The 20172-nt window shown below is 42.1% G+C and overlaps 2 long non-coding RNA genes across 2 annotated transcripts in view; one reads left to right on the top strand and one right to left on the bottom strand.

Moving 5' to 3' along the window:
• LOC147148016 (uncharacterized) overlaps positions 1-5302 on the top strand; it is a 30645-nt gene extending 25343 nt beyond the window's left edge. Inside the window, exons 2-3 of the long non-coding RNA XR_015086868.1 lie at positions 4826-4906; positions 5170-5302. This is a non-coding gene — a long non-coding RNA (uncharacterized LOC147148016). The remainder of the gene's footprint in view (positions 1-4825; positions 4907-5169) is intronic.
• LOC147148017 (uncharacterized) lies at positions 1209-17713 on the bottom strand. Its single transcript, XR_015086867.1, has 3 exons — positions 17556-17713; positions 1898-2008; positions 1209-1819 (listed from the first exon to the last, which is right to left on the bottom strand). It is a non-coding gene; the product is annotated as an uncharacterized LOC147148017 (long non-coding RNA).
• Positions 17714-20172: the final 2459 nt, after the last annotated feature.

Raw genomic sequence — 20172 nt, forward strand, 5'->3', positions numbered from 1 at the left:
TGGGTCCCGTAGGTCAGCAAAGCCATCCAGTGACCAATCATCCTGAGACACAGTATCATCAATATTTTGAAGCTGATGTAATGCCTCCTCTACTAAGTTTTTTTTAATAGATCATGGTGACCCGCAGCTTCTCTCCAAAATCAATGCCGCTGCTGGCGTCGACCCAGTGGTGCTAAAGATTTACACTGAAATGAAAAGAGGTGCTACGGTCGTGGTAATTGAAGTAATAACGACTAGTAAATATATATATTTTTTTAATTAATACGATGAAATTGCAGCATGGGAATGATAGAGAGCGAGAGAGAGAGAGAGAGAGAGAGAGAGAGAGAGAGACAGGAAAATTCAAAAGGCCAACATCATTAATCTATGTAAACAGAGTAATACCTATTGGTTCAGCGGATTAACTTTGATCCATGATCTCTACGGACCACGCATCACGGTTAGGGTCGCACTTGGCCCGCAGATTGGGGGGTGAAAAACATTTTTGCACGTTCACGTGAAGACAACATGACCAGTCCACAGTCGCTGTAATAGCAGTAGAGGAACTTGAAAACCGTTGTTGACCATGTTAAGTCATGTATGGGAACATGTATTTTTGCAACTAGGGGCGAAATGAGTCCATGAGTAATTTGGGTACCTCCCAAAAAATTACTTCAGGTAGCAGTTTATTTGGTGGATGTGCTGTCATTCATTAGACATGTCAAGGAAGTTGCAAACATTCTCAGAACGTAACACGCTGCCAACACAAAGGCTAACTTAAAAATAAAAGCTTGCCAATACAATAGCCTCAGTAGGCTTTTATTTTAAAGTTGGCCTGCATGGTGGCGTGATGGCTAGCATGACTTATATTTTTGACATTTCAGCTTGCCTTAGTTTTTATTGCCATTACATAGTTGCTACCAGAGATGTGCACTTTACCCTTTTATCTGTCTGTCCTCCGTCCTCCGTCCATGACCTGGGTGTACCCTTACATCCTCGTCCTTCTGTCCTTGTTGACAAAAATAATTGTCCTCCGACGCCGTCCGTCCTCGTTCTTTGAAAATGCTTCCAGGGAACATCACGAGAATATTTAAGATTGCATAATAACGCAATACTATTTGGGATTTAATGCAAAACGTTTGTGTTTTTAAACACAAGAAGTTTTCAGTTTTTATTGCATTTCGCAATAAAAATATGTATTGCAAAATAACTCAATGTTATTTTAGGAGGTGAACGAACGTCTTCCACGTATTGCATAGTTTTCGGTGTATGGCGTAGCTGGCATGACCTGTCAGATTTCTATAGATTTTTACAGTCTTGAGATGTCCCAGACAAGGACATGCTTCGCTTGAAAATGGATACGGTTTGTACTCAATGTTATCAGTTAGTTAAAAAAAAAAACATTTCTTCCTCGTCAGTGAAATCATCGTCCACAAGAGGGCAGACTATGCTTGTGAGAACAATACTGCAGGCAGGGAACTCACATGAAAAAGAGCACGCTACAGTGTTCTGCCGGCTTAGTCATGGCGGTTCCGTGGCATCGTGGAAAACAACAGTGGTCTTGCTTTTCAAAAGGAACCAACACAACACATAAGTCGGTACATGACCCGGTTAGGGACGAATAGAGGAACGGATGAAAACCTACTTCCGTCATTGCTTAGTGTCAAGGTTCTGGGTGTGTGGAGGGCCCAATTGCAGGGACCTGAGATGACTTTAGAAATACAACAATGTGTTCATTGAATCAAGGATGAAGGTGTAGATCGGAGAGCGAGTCCAGGAGTTGACTTGGTAACAGACGGAGTTCGCGGCACAGGGTTGGCAGGCTGAGTACAGGAGTAACCTGAGAAGTAATATAGTAACAGGTTCAAATTTCTGGAAGTACTTCCAAGAGTTCAAGACAGTGGCTGGAAGTACAAACTCTGAATCGAGAGTGTTGATCTGGCGACGAGGTGGTGGTTGGTACCAGCTTAAGTATGCTGCTGATGGTGATTGCTTGCACCTGGTCCCAGCACCAATTGTCTCTCCACACCTGCACCAAGACAACCATACACACACACATACCCCCCCAAAACACACACACACAGGAAAAGGAAGGGGCGGGGCTCAAGGAGGAGAATCAGGGAACCTAACACTTAGTCTGTCCTTTTTAAAAGACTTCTCATCTTCCGTCTGTCCACAAAATGGGCATCTGTACGGGATGGACGGATGGACTGTTCCATCCCAGGGATGGACAGATGGCCTGTTCTGTCTCAGGGATGGACAGATGGACTGTTTCATCCCAGGGATGGAATGCCCATCTCTGGTTGCTACCAACATCAACACAACACCATCACAAAATCATATTCAAACACTAATTTAGGATGCTAAGGAACTGTTAGTTAATTACACCGTCATTGTATGACACGGCACAAGTCTCCCGTGTTCGTGGCCAACAGCTACCCACTAGGGCTGCTAGCAGCTAGTCCTCAGCTGGCAACAGCAAGTAGTCCGACGGCTGTCGCTTTGCTTTCTTTTTCACAAAGAAAGCCTTTGGACCAAGGCTAGGAAGGAAAAGGATGTGCTTTAAATTGCACTTTGAGGTCTTTTTCATTCACGGTCCATGTATAAAATAAGAAGGTATTAGGGCTGTTCGAATTTGCCTAATGAGAAAATCCCGATTATTTTCTCTCAAACCCGATTTTACGATTACGATTTCTTTGTAAAATAATGAAAAATTAAGTCTTTTGAATGTATTTTATTTAAACTTAATTTTTCTTTCTTTGAACTCAAAATGCCAGTCAATTTAATTTAATACACACAGAACAATCCATTGGGATTAACAGTATTTTACTTGGTTCAGTTCTATTCCAGGCAATTTCCAAATTTCAATCCTGGGCTCCTAGCTCATCATCGACCTGGCCAATTCCCTCAGTTAAGCATATGCTCCACTTCAATTCCTCACTCACTCGGCAGTCGGCTCAGATAGTCGGCTACTGCAGGAAACAATCCCCCACATGTGTCACTTTCTCCTCGGCCAGCGGACAATCGCTTTCAAGAATTGTATTGGACAGTTCTTCACCGTTCTCCTTGCGAGCTTTAAAATTCAAAGATAGTGTCTTCATCTCCTTATTTTGTGTGTCATGTCATGTCATCTTCCAAACCGCTTATCCTATATAGGGTCGCGGGGAGTTGCTGGAGCCTATCCCAGCCGTCAATGGGCGAAGGCAGACTACACCCCGAACTGGTCGCCAGCCAGTCGCAGGGCACACATAGACACTGTCACTGAGCGGGAATCGATCCCACGCTGCCCGCACACAACTCAGGCGTGTGTACCACTACACTATCAGCGGACCTTATTTTGTGTGGTTTTCACAAATGCCTATCTGATGTACCTGACATTTAAATTGGTTCTTCGAGCCGGATCCCAAGATACCCGAGGCTTCCGGGAGCGGAGTCGAGATCCAGGTAAAGACTGTGGCCACGGCTTTGAGACCCTTTCCGGGACTGGGTCTCGGCTCTGCGTCTGGGAACTGAGGGTTGACGGGATACCGAAGGAGTGAAGACAACTCTGGTGAGTAAAAGACTCACTATTGGCTTGTTTTTGGATGAGTGCGCCGTGCGTTTCAAGACAGAGTAGTCTTTAATACTGTGAGACAGAGTACTGTAGTCTTTAAAACTGGGAGACAGAGTGGTCTTTAACACTGGAAAGACAGGTTAGTCTATATAACCTGGTGGTTACAAACCTCGAGAATACTAGTCCCTATCGAGTACACCAAGTAGTCTATAAACAGGAAAAGGGCGACGGGCCCTGTACGCGTAAAATTAGTGTGAATGTGCAAATGTGTGAGTGGAGGTTGGCTACCTCATTCTGAACAGGATTTTTGAGTGGCAACTGTCTGAGGGAGCAGAGGCAAGAATTATCCGCCACTTGTGGTAGAAGCTTGAGAATGACCTCAGACAGAAAGTAAAAAAAATAAAATAAGGGAAAATGTGTTATTATTTGAAGACTACAGAATTAGGATAACAGCATGTTTCAAAGTAAATAGTAGCATTCCCGAGGATAATGACCCTCAGAGAATTTATCAGTAATAAAAACAACAACAAAAATGCCCTTGCATGCTTATTCATCTAATGTACATATGTGTGCATGTCAAAGTCAAGGCAAAGTTTTCTACGGCGCCTGGGATGATATTGCTTTATTATTAGATCCGGCCCGCAGCCTGCAGCCAGCCAGTGTGGGAAGCAGATCTGATCAGGTCCTTCGCGCCTGCCCAAGACGTCATGCTTTAAAATATATTGTCGCGACTTCAAAGAACACGCCGTCAGACGTAGTTTAAATATCATGTTTTTATTAGTCCAACCGGCTAATAAGAGCCGCAGCCAACGCCAATACAGTATGACAACCGTTCAGTCAAAAAAGAGCAACGGCTCTCCTGTTCGTCCTCCGCTACTCTCCCTCGCATGCCCTCCCATCCAGCGAGCCGCACAATGCATTCATCAACCTCAGAAACAAAACAACTTGGAAAGACACAAATTCGACCACAACACAGATAACCCAATTTGTTACACCATTTCTGTAATATATTTCTTTGCATCAATGTTTGCCACCCCATGGCTGTTCTACAAGAATCGGATTGTGGTGAAACGTTATTTGGAGTAAAACAGAGTAAAACACACTTTATTAGAAATACTTCATGTTAGAAATCTCACGTTGTTTTATTATTAGTAATTGTTGGCATTTGATAATTTCATTGAGTTTCGACGTAGTGCTGACATGTCCCACACTGTGAGCAGGCATTGAACGCAATTCGAGCGCTAAGTGATGATAGTGAGTGACTTTTTTTTTCTCTTTCCTTCTTCGACACAGCTCGTAGTTTGTTCGTGCCAGCAGACTGTTGAAGATTGCCCGTATTTCACCACGTTTGTTGTTGTGTGTAAATGTTAAAAGGTGAGTTTAAAAATTTAAGTTCGTGTCAGGCTGTACATAATAGCCTAGATATGTTCTCATGAGTGATGTCACGTTGATGAACACTAGTTAGTTATTTTGGCTCATATGCTAACTATTCTAGTGATAAAACATGTGAATTTGTATTGTATGTATTGTTTGGCTGATTAATTTCTTAATACAGTGAATTGTAATGTTTAGGCATATTGTTAACAAATGGATATGCATTGGATGATGTTGCTATGTTATTCTTTGTGTTGTTGCAGACCACAATAAATAGACGTATCAAGTGGAATACGGGCCTGTGTTTTCTGACAGGATCACCACATTCATACCTTGCCACTCTAAAATAGGGTCAGCTGGACACATCATACCAATCATATGATCCTCTCTGTTTTACTTCACATTATGTACAGTTCAGTTCAGAGTATGGTCTGCTGTAGTAGCGGAAATGGGTCAGGATTGGACTGATTGGACTACTGACCGTTGTGCAAAAATTCTTCGCCCCGATATCAAGTTAACTCACGTCATCATGGGTATTCAATTGACTATAAATACCACTAATTGGAGTTGCACCAATGATAAAAATAGCAATGACCCGTGTATCACGTTGTATTTAAGCCCACACATCCATGGGCCGGACCCTAACCATGCTATTACTGTTTGCATGCCATATGTTCTTGCTGACCCCTTAGAAGCTGTTCAAGTCCCTGTGAATCGAACATCTGGAATCCCAATAAAGCTGAGAAAGAAAATTTCCTTTGATGACAAATTATTTTTTCCACTGATATTACAGTTGCTAATTTTACTTGTGTCAACCTCACAGGAACTACTAATAAAGTGGGAGTGCTAAATTCTACGTGGTGCAAGACTGTTGTGCACCAAATGGGGGTACTGCTGCCACGCAGCGATGTGTGGTGGTGGTGTAGCGGTAACAAACTATACGACTCTCTACGCAATACCTCCGGCGTCTGTGCGCTCGTGTCATTGCTGATGCGTGTGTCTATTTTTCCATCCTCAGAGAGGGATATCAAATTGGCTGCCTACACACTCGACTCCCCTTCCTTGCTCTCCAGAAGGCGACGTGCTACTTGGAAGAATGGGGAATTGATTCAATTGGTGTGCCGAGGGGTGTTCCAGACGAGTATAAACTGCTCAACCAGATTGCAGCAGGGTGGGAATCCATCTTTGTGTAGATCACACCTAATACATTTGTAGATCAAATCGACTACATCCATTACGATATACAGAAGCTGGGTAATTACACAGAAGCGGGCCTCATTGCCGTAAAAGAGCAATTGGCTGCTACATCACTCTTGGCATTCCAGAACCACATTGCGGTCGACATGCTCCTGGCTGAAAGAGGTGGTGTTTGCGCAATGTTTGGTGACCAGTGTTGTACTTTCATTCCTTACAACACAGCCCCGGATGGGTCACTCACCCATTGAGGGCCTGCGCTCCCTGAACCAAAGGAGCACTCAGACGTGTCCAACTCCGCCTGGGACAGGTGGTGGGAAAAAATGTTTGGCAACTATAAGCATGTGGTCTTCTCTATCCTGGTTTCTATAACTGTGGTTGCAGTTATTATGTTGTGTGGATGTTGTTGTATTCCCTGCATTCGCGCAATGGTTCTCCGACGCGTCTCATCTGCTATTGCCCCTCCAAATTCTAAAATTCATGAAATTTACCCTCTGCTCTATGGCCCGATGCTGATGTTGGTGACGCTGATCGTACTGATGACAAGGAAGGTGATTATGTAACTGCCATTGGTAATCTTTTCCTTTTCCTCCACATGTCTACGGGAATAATTATGATTTCTAAATAGCCTCCATATGCCTATGGGTGCGTTTACGATTGTGGTTATGATTACGGTTACGACTATGCGGTCCTGCTTTTGTTGCCGTATTTAGGATTCAATGGAATAAAGCCTTTGGGAGGTTCTTTTTGATTATATTTTATGGGGCAAATGTAGGATTTTCAGGTGGAAATGTGGGAGTAATTATTCATATAATAATCACAATCATTTGATCATCATACATTTGCTGCTCATGATGCTTTCATAAACTAATCGCAAGGAGGTCAGGAGAAGTCAAGCTAACATTTGCTAATATGAAGGTGATTGCTGAAATTTCCTGCCACATTGTTGATTTCTCATGTCTTACCACACATGTATTGAGTAATTTTCCACCTACATGCAGACACATAGACAAGTACAAGACGTTTCTGCCCTTTTGGCCACCCCATCCTTTAGAGTTGGAACGCCCATGTATGTGACAATAAAAAGAAGGGAGACGGGGAGACCTTTTTAGAACGCCTGTAAGAATTGTATTGTACAGGTCTTCTCCGTTCTCCATGCAAGCTTTAAAATTCAAAGAGAGTGTCTTCATCTCCTTATTTTGTGTGGTTTTCATAAATGTCTATCTGATGAACCTGACAATGGGCAAATGTGTTTTATAGAATAAAGACAAAGTACTATTTTATTTTTGTTGATTGTAAAAAAAAAAAAAAGATCCGATCTGTGACCCAAATAAATGATCTGATCCGAACCGAGTTTTTTTTTATCCATTGCGCCACAAGTAATAACACACACCAGTAAGCTCTTTTGTACTTATGTGTAATAAATACTGCATAGTAAATGCATTGCAGTTCAACCCCATTATTTATCCTTACCTGGTACTCATTTCATAACATAAAATTGCTTATTTATCCATTTTCTCAATGGGTAACAGGGTCATTTATTGAATCAGAGAAACAGCTCTGGACGTATCATTCTCCTTCATGTTGGGGCGGTATGGCTCAGTGGTAGAGTGATCATCTCCCAAACCAAAGGTTGTGGGTTCGAGCCCCGGCCATTGTGACCATGATGAAGTATCCTTGAGCAAGATACTGAACCTCCAGTTGCTGCGTCATCAGTAGGTAAAATGATGTACAGTGCTTTGAGTACCGATTTTTTTTTTATCTTTATAAAATTCTCCACACCTGATGTTGTATTTATTAGAATTGGTGCGTTTGGATTATCGTTGCTAACAAAAACCTATGCGTTTCCATTGATGTACTGTAATCACGTCAGGCAATAGTTGTATTCGTGTTTGGTGATAATGCACCGGACTTCAAAAAAAAAAAAAAAAAACACAAAAAAACACTAAAATATTTAAAACCATTATCATAACCATGATAATAGTGGTTATAATAACGGTGATAAATACTAACAACAACAATAATCGCAGTAGACACTGTGCCTACATATATAAACATTTGTTATTTTGGAGGACATAACACACGGCCGTCACGCGCCCGTTGTATTTTTGTTTTCACGTGTTACAAAGTGCAGGCTTGTCAAATGAAGCGGATGACTACATGTCTGGTTAAACGTTCTGTTGCGCTGAAATAAAAACAAGAATTAATAAAACACTCGAGCACCAAACAAGATTTGAAATAAAAGTACAATTTAATGGCAAACCAACATTATAATGATAGCACCACATTATAGTTGCAGTAGACAGAGAGGATAATAATATTTAAGCGCACATATGTGTATTGTAATAAATGTTTTCAAATAAAGTTGTTCCATATCCACAACAACGTCATCTCCCAGCTGCTGCAGACCGGGGCACCTCATCACGATCTGGCGAGGGACTTTAAATTTGTCAGAGCTCTTATTTGTTTTCATACGCTTGCTCCCGGTACTTGGATGGGCTTAACAGTAGCCGTTAGCTTGGAGAAACGGATGCCAAAGAAAGCTTGTCCCCGCGAGCACGAAAGGAGTGGTGTTGGTGAGTGGTTCCTTCCTTGGCGAATCGCGAATCATTCATAGCAAAACTCAGTTCACTCACTGACTGCATGGAGTTCTCATTCGCTTGAACGAGAAATGGCAGCGACACGTCCACTCGCTGAATTGTTGGTGAACGGGAAATGACATCACTGATCCCCGCTTTGACACATTCACTCACCCAATCGTTGGTGAACGGAAAAAGACATCACTAATTCCTGCAGTGACACGTTCACTCAGTGAATCATTGGTGAATGGGAAATGACATCATTGATTCCCGCAGCTACCTGTTCACTCACCGAATCGTTGGTGAACGGGAAATGACATCACTGATTCCTTCGTGAAGACCAATAGCGTGGCAGTATGTTCAGTAAATCCCGTTTATATCTGACGTTGGCTGCTGATTGGTCGATTGCAAAGATTGACAACATGTGCGTGGCTGAGCTCAAATGAACTAAGAAAAGAATGAATCACTTCAGGAAGTGATCCATTCACTCACGTGCACTGAAAAGATTTGTTCTTTTTGAACAAATCGTTCGCGAACAACCCAACACTAATTTGGTGTGTGTGATGCTTCCGGGTACGTAGTGTCTCTTACCGGTTATTTTGGTGCCATGCAGGGATAGAATCACATCTACCGCTGTGAAATACTGCGGTTATAGTTCAACAATAGTCAAGACGCTTGGTCCCCTGTGTTGGTTAAAACATTTCTTAGCTGACCAACAAACGGCTATCGCTAACGCACGTGCGTGCCGTTCACAGGTGCACTCGGTAGTAATTACGGTGTGTACAGTGACTTCATATTCTTTATTTGAGTTATGCAGAAGGCTAAACGTGCACAAAGTTGTAATCCAGATGTAATCGCAGCACTGCAAAGTACTTGCTCTAAATTGTCATATAGTGCAGGTGACTGCCATGAGTAGCACTCGACGTGAAATTAACAGAATTTAGCTTGGTAAGAAGAAAACCAAAGGGGTCAACACCATTCTGTCCTTCAGTCTAACTTTTTTTTTTTTAACTAGGAGCACAGTGGCCCATCACCTGGAGTTTCAGGGGAGCAAGTTAAAAATTCTAGGGCCCATGCTGCAAACAGACTTCCATCCATCCATTATCCAAACCACTTATCCTAAAACTAAAAAGAAAAAAAAAATATCATTATCATTATAAGTTGCATAGTGGAATATTTGCAGTATAGTATAACCACTACACTGAAGAAATGGTATTGAGTTTACTCAATTTTATTTTGTCAGTACAAACAGTTCATTGTGCACCATATAAATAAAGCTTGTACTGTATTGTATTATAGGAAATATGAGTAGTGTAAATGGCTACAGTACTTCTCACTGTGTTGCATGCACTTTTTTTTTCATCAGGTTTTTTTCCTTTACTTTTAGTCTCCCAAGAGCATCTTAAACAGCTCCTCAAGTTTTGGGTGGGATGGGAGAAAACCCATGCCCGATATGAAAGTGGACGGTGGTGGGAGTGGCACATCCCACTTCAGCAACGTGCTTCTGGAATTTAAGATTGCCTGGCCATTACAGAAATTATCCAGAATTTTGTGATGATTTAAAGTGGAAGTCAACCCAAACTTTTTTTTTTTTTTCAAAAAATGTATTCTGTGCGGGCCCACTAGTTGAAGCATGCCATTCTGATTAATATTACGTTTGTGGAATATGAGTTAAGTGGCAAAATCCACCCCTTTTTAGCCATCTCCAGAGGCGGCCATTTTGGCACTTCTGTCGACTGAAAATGACATCACAACTGTTCAGGGCTCAGGTAATGACCAATCACGGCTCAGCAAACAGGTCAGCCGTGACTGGTCCTGAGCCCTGAGCAACTTCGATGTCATTTTCAGTCAACGAGTGGATTAACTCTTATTCCACAAACGCAATATTTATCACAATGCCTTGTTTCAACTACTGGGCTTGCATAGAACATATTATTGAAAAAAATATGTTTGGCTTGACTTTCTCCTTAAAAAGAACTGCAATGCCACAACTGATAGTGGTTTTGGGTTTTTATAGACTGATGTTTTAATTTTGCAAGTTTAAACCAAGTAGCACTGATTTTGTGATCGATAGTTCAGTTACAGTTTATTCAACATTTGTACAATTTGTACAACATTTTCCAAGGTCGTTTTTTGATTGGCCACACAACTAATGACCCAATTGTCACTTTGTCACACAAGCAGAAGAGGAGGGCTTTTGCGTCAGGCAACATAGAGGAGCGGAAGACTGTGCAGCGCCAGCTGAGGAGGAGGATCAGAGAGGGGAAAAGGTCCTACAGGAAGAGGATGGAGGAGCAGCTGCTGCAGAATAATACCAGGGGAGTCTGGAGGGGCCTGAAGACCATCTCAGGCCACGGACAACCCAGACCCGGACTGGGGGGGACCTGCAATGGGCAAATGAGCTGAACCTCTTTTACAATAGGTTCGATCAGATGCCTGCCTCCACTCAGTCTCTCCTGCTGCAGCCTACACCTACTCCTCCTGCTGGGCGTGTAACCCCCTCCCCCCTTTTCTCCACAGTCTCCAGCTCCCAGCTACACCAGATAGCCACCACTCCCTCCTGCCCAGCCTTGGCCTTCACAACATCTCAGGTGAGGAACCAGCTGAAGAAGATGAAGGCGAGGAAGGCAGCGGGTCCAGATGGCATCAGCCCCCAGCTCCTCAAATCCTGCGCAAACCAGCTGTGTGGAATTGTCCAGCACATGTTCAACCTGAGCCTGAAGCTGGGCAGGGTCGCCCAGCTATGGAAAACATCCTGCCTGGTCCCGGTGCCAAAGACCCCCCACCCAAAGGAGCTCAACAGCTTCAGACCAGTGGCGCTGACGTCTCACCTGATGAAGACCCTGAAGAGACTGGTACTTGTCCACCTGCACCCCCTGGTGAGCTCCTTAATGGACACACTCCGTTCGCATATCAGCCTGGCATCAGTGTGGATGATGCCATCATCTACCTCCTCCACACTTCACTCTCCCACCTGGAGAAGGCGGGGAGCACTGTGAGGATCATGTTCTTTGATTTCTCCAGTGCTTTCAACACCATCCAGCCCACCCTACTGGGAGACAAGCTGGAGCGGACGGGGTTGGCGCACCACCTCACCACATGGATCCAGGACTACCTCACAAACCGGCCACAGTATGTGAGGACACAGGACTGTGTGTCTGACGTGCTCCTCTGTAGCACGGGGGCCCCACAGGGAACTGTCTTGGCTCCCTTGCTGTTCACCCTATACACCTCGGACTTCAACTACAACACCCCTACCTGTCACCTGCAGAAGTTCTCTGACGACTCTGCGATTGTCGGCCTCATCACAGGCGGAGATGATCGGGAGTACAGAGAACTTACTCAGGGTTTTGTGGACTGGTGCCAGCAGAACCGCCTCCTGATCAATGCGGGGAAATCCAAAGAAATGGTGGTGGATTTCGGTAGGCGCCAGCACTCTTCACCTGCACCAGTGAATATCCGGGGAACAGATGTTGAGAGAGTCTCAACTTACAAGTACCTGTGTGTTCATCTGAACAATAAACTGGACTGGTGCGACAACACAGGAAGAGTCGGAGCAGATTCTTCCTACTCAGGAGACTGAGGTCTTTTGGGGTTCAGGGGAGACTCCTCGGGAACTTTTATGACTCGGTGGTTGCATCGGTCATCTTCCAGGGAGTGGTCACCTGGGCAGGCGGCGTCTCGGCCCAGGACAAGAAGCGGCTGTACAAACTGGTCAGGAGGGCCGGCTCTGTCCTGGGCTGCTCCCTGGACTCTGTGGACTCAGTGGGGGACAGGAGGATGTTGGCCAAGCTGTCATCAATGCTGGACAACCCGGACCACCCCCTCCAGGGCACCCTAACAGCACTCCACAGCTCCTTTAGTGACAGACTGTTACACCCTCGCTGTGCAAAGGAGAGATTCCGCCGTTCCTTCTTGCCTGCTGCTGTCAGACTCTTTAACAAGAACATTGTGTAGTCTCTACAAACTGGTGGACATTAGTGCAATTGTGCAGTCCTGCACCTGAGCTCATATCGTGCAATACCCAATATTCCCCACTACTGCTAGTCTAGTTTTATTTTTATCCAATGCTGTCCCTTACATTTCACTACAGCACTGCAGCACTGTCACTTACTTAGAGTATTTTTCCTCTGTACTATGTACAGGTCAAAATGAGTGTTCCTCATACTTTTTATGTAGATGTAGGTTGGTGTGTATATACATGTGTATATACACGTTACTGCGTATATTTACATAGGTTTGATCCTAAATGTTTGCCGTCAATGTTATACATTAATGGCCACATTATGCCGCCGTCCCTGTGTGACCTATATCTTTGCTGCTGTAACAATGAAAATTTCCCCACTGTGGGATCAATAAAGGCATTCTTATCTTATCTTATCTTAAACAAATAAAGACTTTGCTTGACATTTCTTGTGCAGTTTTTTCTCTTTACTGGAATTGACATAAATACAGGTATAGCAATGACAAAAAGAATATAAACTTAATACAATACATTGTATTATAATAACTTTCAGGCCACAATTTTTCATGGAGACTGAAGATTTGACTGAATGTTGGCAATATTCTGTCACATGGACAATATATGTAATAGTGGAGGTGGTTACATGTTTACACAAGTTTTGCATAATTTTCAGTGGTCGCAATCCTGATTTGGTCCGTGAACAACAGTAGTTGCAAAAGGATTATATTATGTTTTGCCACTGGGATTAGACAAACTTCAGATGACCTTACCAGGGTTCCAGAATGCCCCTAAATGGTGGCATTTTTGTCCTTGAAATTTAAGTCAGAATTAAACATAATATCTCTTCATTTGTAACCAATACATTTGCTGATTTGTGGTTTCAAATCATTTTATTTTCAGGGACTACTTGCTTCACACTTCCATCCTTTTTTAGGTAATGTAGTTTAAATGGGTGCAATTGGAAATATAGATTTTGCATATCAATTTGTGATTCATGTGGCCACTGATTTTTCTACTTGCACTACTAAAATTTCCGGTTATGCCTATGCCTCGAATAAATAAAAGATGTCTGGAGCCCTGGGCCTTACACATACAATGCTGTGTGTGTACACTGCTGCTAAATATTTGTCTATTCCCAAGCAAGTGAACGGCTTTGTTGAGTCGACAGCAACATGAAGTCCAGCCAGTTCCTCGGGTCTCAAAGGGCAGTCAATCTCACAAAAGATGGAATCATTGGACACAAGGCCACTACTTTCCCAGTTAATCATGGGGATGTGCAAACCCTGTAGGTGATGTGTAATGATTCATTATGTTGCCTGAAAAACTGCATGTTTTGTTTACCAAAGTTCAAAAGGACTTACTCCTTAGACTCCTGTAAATTGTGCTGCAGTCCTACATGCCACAATTGGTTAGCAGTACCATTTGACTTGCTCATTGGATGATTGTCCCAGCCATCTTTGAAAATATTGTTGGGCTTGTAAGCGGAAAACAAAGACATTGACAGCAGAAAAGGTGGATGTTGCTGGGCAGGTTCAGATCATCTTCCTCCAGTTGGTGCAGCACGGCATGTAGTGGAGCCAGGTGATTGCTGTGTAGACATCTCGTCAGAGAAGTTCAATTTTGTCAAGTCCAAATTTAATTAGTTCAGCTTTTAAAAGACCCTTGTATAGAAAGAAGATATCATTGCAAACCATGTGAGTCATAAAAGAAAAAAATAAATCGAGTGTAGGTTCAAAGATTAATCTACTAATCAGCTATCAAATTACGGTAAACTTTTATGATAATCGATTAATTATTTTCATACTTGGTTTAAAACGTTCCAAATCCTTCAATTTTCACCCTCTCAACAGTAAATATTCTCTATGTATCTCTGTTTTTTGCCGGTCCGGCCGCAACCCTCCACACAAATTGTTTTGAAACAAGTCGGGGGGCGTCGCTTCCAAAAGACAGCGACAACAATGGATATTGTGCCTGCTACAACCATAAAGGGACCGAGATGACTAGACGATGCATTTAATTTTATTGCGAAAACGATCTTGAAGGTGGCGGCTAAGGGGGAACGTGGATGAGCAGCTTGTTTAGTAATGTTTACTTTGCAGCAGCAGCAATGAGCTGCGTGGTCATCCGTCTCCATGTGGGAAACTGTATGTCATCGCAACATGTGAGACAGCAATGTGCGCTCAAGCGTGTTTGAATTTCCTTATCATCACATCACGTAACCCGCGCCTCCCCCCTGCAACTGGGGCATACCATTACAAGAGGGGACGGTGGTGGGGGTGGGGGGGTTCGGGGGGGTAATACCACAATCCCTATAACAGCAATTGTCTCTCGCGCAGAAGTGGGAGTAGAAAGAAGCCTAAAAAGACGCCTTTCACCGAGTAAGCTGAGATGATTTTTGTTCGCCTCGCGAGCACGTCACACGCGATGAGGGCCGATTAGTGGGCCGGACTAAAATCAACTTCCGGCCATACTTAGTTCAGCCATTTTTAAAAATTTGTCAGACCCCACCCTTCCGCCCCAAAAATGGGCATCCGGCCGGGCCGGAGGGTCTGGAAATACACGCAAGAGGTTTGAATGTCATAGTTATTGTAACATAATTCCATGAAAATGCAGTGCGTCTAAGTACCTCTGATTGTGCACACTTTTCCCTACTTCATTCTTCTGCTACTAAACCATTCAGATGGAAATTTACATCCTACTTCAGTATGTATGTTATATACGTTTAGCCTTCTGCATAACTCAAAGAATATGAAGTCAATGCACACACACCCTAATTACTACTGAGTGCACCTGTGAACGGCACGTACATTAGCCGTTTGTTGGTCAGCTAAGAAATGTTTTAACCAACACAGGGGACCAGCGTACACGTGTTGACTATTGTTGTACTATAACCGCAGTATTTCACAGCGATAGATGCAATCCTATCCCTGCATGGCACCAAAATAACCGATAAGAGATACTACATACATACCCGGAAGCATCAAACACCAAATAGAAGGTCGCCAAGTGGTGGTTAGGGGTGCTCCAGCCTGCGCGCTCCTGCTGGGCGACCAAGGTTAACCAATGAGGTTGAACCCAAATCCGTCGCACTTGATTTGTCGAGATGGCGCATTTAACCTAGCCTTGCCCCCCAGCACCCACGTGCCTCGTGTACAAGTACAAATTGTGAGTCTTACAAGTACAAATCTGTTTTGCTCCACATGGTAGTGGTAAATGTGGTGCAAAAGTCACATGAGCGTCCAACAGCTCGTGACCCCAACTTCTACAAATTGTCATCCATACAGGTACAAATCAGTATTTCCCCACAAGTACAAATAAAATTTTGCTTCAAGTACAATTCTTTTTTCCACAACTACAAGTCATTTTTCTGACCAAGGAGAATTTTGTTTTTCACACATACAAGTTGTCCTTTCTAAAGGTACAAATTTTCAAGTACATTTTTTTTTTCCCCCCCAGGTACACATTTTCTTTTTTTTTTTTTTTACAGATACAAAATTATTTTACACGCATTCAAATTGTTTTCTCTACAAATTGAATTTTTTTTACCATTTCCTTGTTACAAGTACAAATTTCCTTGATACAAGTACAAGTTACTTTTGCACCAAATTTACCTCCATAGTATTGTAGGTGCAAGATTGTAGTGTATAGTGTGTGAACCTGTTGTTTTGTTGGTTATTCTATTTATTCAAATTGATTAAAAGCATAAAAATCTGTGGTAATCTGTAAGTGTTATAATGTGTGCGACCAAATGGCAGAGCATATCGTCGCTGTCCTGTGAAAAACACATATCCAATTTTAAATTATTTATTTATTTATTTATTTTTCTACATGAATGGGGTGTCTGCATTATAGACATCCCATTAAAGTGACAATGAACAAAAACTACAAAATTGGACATACGTGTTTTTCACAGGACAGCGACAATATGCTCTGCCACTGGTTGTGCTTTTTTTTTTTTTATTCTAATTTTTTAATTCTAATTCTTAGCCATAGATAATGCTTAGCGGCTTAACCATAGAATACGTTAAAAGGTACGGGCCCATGTGTGATAAACAACAAATAATCTACATTGAGTGAGGAAATTTAGGCCACTTCGCCCTATTTTAAAAATCGGTTTTAATTATCTGAGAGCTCACGTTAGTCCGCCAATATTTGCAACCAAAGATTTCGCATATCAATGTGTCGTGTGTCATCTTCCAAACCGCTTATCCTGTACAGGGTCGCGGGGAGGTGCTGGAGCGTATCCCAGCTGACAATGGGCGAAAGGCAGACTACACCCTGAACTGGTCGCCAGCCAGTCGCAGGGGTCACACAGACAACGTCACTGAGAGGGAACCGATCCCACGCTGCCCACACACAACTCAGGCGTGTGTACCACTACACCATCAGTGACTCCATTTTGCATATCAATGTTTAGCATAATTGAGGAAGTATTAATTTTAGAAAATTATATTTTTATACTAAATCCTTCTTGGGTATTATTATCTAACAAATTAAGCATTTAAACACTTACTGTAATTAGCAATAACATTATTCAACATGAATCTTTTCAACCATTTTTCCACAGTTTTATAGTGATGAAAATTGTGACTCATCTCCACTTGATCATAGATATTAGAAATATTGAAGCCAAAATGTATTAACAATTATGCTTTTTACAAATTTCCCATTTACTTACATTGATTTCTGGACAAGTCAATTAGGACCAATTCGCAACATAGAACTTAACCAACTTTAATGAATTACGGCTAATTTTATTCATGTGTCAAATTTCATTCAATAAGATGCTCTATCTTATCTAGGTGGTTTGACTTTTTTGTCACATGCCGACATCGTGTAACGTGTTATGATCTCAGGTTTGGACAGTCATAAAACTTGTTTGGCTGCCGTGTGCAGGTCTGATGTTGCTCACCATGATCCAAGGAATTCTCGTGGAGTTTGTGTGAATGCTCAGATGCAGGGAAAATTCGTAACAACATTGGACAGCAGACTTCCTTTCTTGGACCTGGATTTGACACCTCTGGTAGTTTAAAATGGCTGGATGCAAATAACTAGACAGAGCATTGTCAATCTGGCAGCATGGTGGAGTCCATGTCCATCTTAAGACTTGCAGCTGCTCATTACTTAGATGAGGTGCAGCTGCTGACTGACTCCAACACACCTGTATGCAATTATACACACACACACCCACACACACCCACACACGCACACGGAAGGGGGCGGGGATCAGGATCGAGCCAACCTGACCAATACTGTAGAATGGAGGTTGGGTGTGACGATATGTTCACTGCATGGCACACATGCAAGTGTAATTTGGCGGCTTGTTGATAAGTCTATGCTTTTGCTGGCTGTTTTTATGGGGGCTTGTTTTTCTTTTCAGACTTCAGGCTGCAGCTTCAGCAAACATATAAACGGTAAACTCGTTAGCTCTACTCTTGGTTGTTAGAGCAATGCAAATCCAAACTCACATTGGCGCACCTTGACCAAGAGCGGAGTTGAAAACAGGGCTGATTTCAGGGGAATAAAAAAAAGGGTTCAAAAGTGTTCCATAAATCCAGAACTTTGTTCAGTCACAGACATGTCATTAAGACACGTTGGAAATGTTAGAACTCGTGAACTTGTTCCCAGAAGAAACTTTCTGTTAATTGGCTCCTCTCTAATAGTATCTTTGAGACTTGCTTCACGTCATCCCTCTGAGTCAACTCTCTCTCTGAATAAAAAGAAATCATTCAAGAAAATCAATTGGCTATGTAAAATATTTGTCATTTATTCGCGTGACTGTCATGTGACTGTCACCTTTGAGTTCTTAAGGGAACCAGCATATCATAGCCTCCATGAACTATTGATTTTATGATGAAAGCTCACAATCAATAGTAATCAAGGTATATATCGTCAGTGTCCTGTGAAAAACATGTACTGTATGTGCAATTTGGTCATTTTTTAAAATGTTCACGTGAATGCAATGTCTGTAACGCAGAAACCCCATTAACGTAAAAATAAAAATGAATAAATACATTAAAAAATGATAACTGTTTCTCTCAGAATGGCGACAATATGCATAGTGATTGTTTAAAGGGGATAAAGTGGAAGTCAACCCAAAAATTGTCCTAACAATAATGTTCTATGAGCCTCCACTAGTTTCAATGTGGCGTTCTGATTAATACTGCATTCGTGGAATATGAGTTAAGCAGCAAAACCCACCTGTGATGTCATTTTCAGTCGACAGCAAATGGCAAAATGGCTGCCCCGAGATGGACAAAAACTGTTGAATTTTACTACTTAATTCGTATTCCACAAACACAATAGACCGGTTTCAATGTTTGCAAACAATAATGACGTCATTGTGATGCGCACACACCCAGGAGGCAAAACCACCTCTACACTCAATTTAGAAGGGTACCACTGCAGGAAAATTGTTATTTACAAAACCTTGAAAAACGTGATAAAGAAGCTTATTTGAATAAATTAACACTTACACCAGGAGTCCAGCTACCTGATCCTTACGCTATCCGCTGGTGAGTGGTTGAATGATATGTCACTTTCGCCTAATTTGGAGTTTCCGAACATTTACATGGACGTGATAAATACGGCAAGTGTTTTCACACATGAGACGCTCAAAGGGTACAAGAGTCTTGATGACTATAATTACGTGGTTTGTGGACATGTTCAGACGGGTTTTTTTCATCAACCTGCTGAAAATCATGACTATTGTTTATTGAAGGCAGAAATTTTGCCTAGTCTAAAGATTGGGACAAAAATCTCAGTGTTACCAGGCATGGGTCTGTGTGAATAAGAAAACTGTCTCCATACTGACAGCTAACTGCACATGCATGGCAGGGTAAGTACATATATGTATGTGTGTGTGTGTATATATATATATATATATATATATATATATATATATATATATATATATATATATATATATATATATATATGAACCACACCGGAGATCAACGTTGTGAGAATACCAAGAGAGGATGATTTCCTCAGACCCGCAATTTGTAAAGCTACTGAAACTTGTAAATCACATATGCTTCCTGAAGTTCTTACAAGATCAAATGACCCTAACATTTTTAGAAAGCAGAAGTGTGCAACTTGCTCAGGGCCTCTTGCTTAAGGCATTATCATAACAAATGTGTCAATTTGAAAAGAAAGCAGAAAGCTTGGGTCTACTGTTGAAATATACTCTTATTAACAGTGATAAATCACAGACAAAATAAATAAATATGAATACTAAATGTTACATAGAGGACATCTATCTATACATCAATAAAAGTCTTCACAGCCCGGAATTGTAATGTTTTATTTTCTGTTATTTTTGGGAGCAACACATGTAACAATCTCATCAAGATGATCTACAAGTGACAGAGGAATGACAGTCTGCAAAATTCTGTACTTTTCCCAATTGTCCTATAACCCGTTCAACATGGATGCGAACACGTGATAACTCCCGAGATTGGTCTACATCAGTACTTGGTAATTGCTTCTTGCCTTTTGTGAATTTTTAGAGTAGCGCCTTTCATAGC

Source organism: Filicampus tigris, chromosome 5, assembly GCF_054856515.1.
Source record: "Filicampus tigris isolate MCC_2025a chromosome 5, RoL_Ftig_1.0, whole genome shotgun sequence".
Taxonomy (NCBI): Eukaryota; Metazoa; Chordata; class Actinopteri; order Syngnathiformes; family Syngnathidae; genus Filicampus; species Filicampus tigris.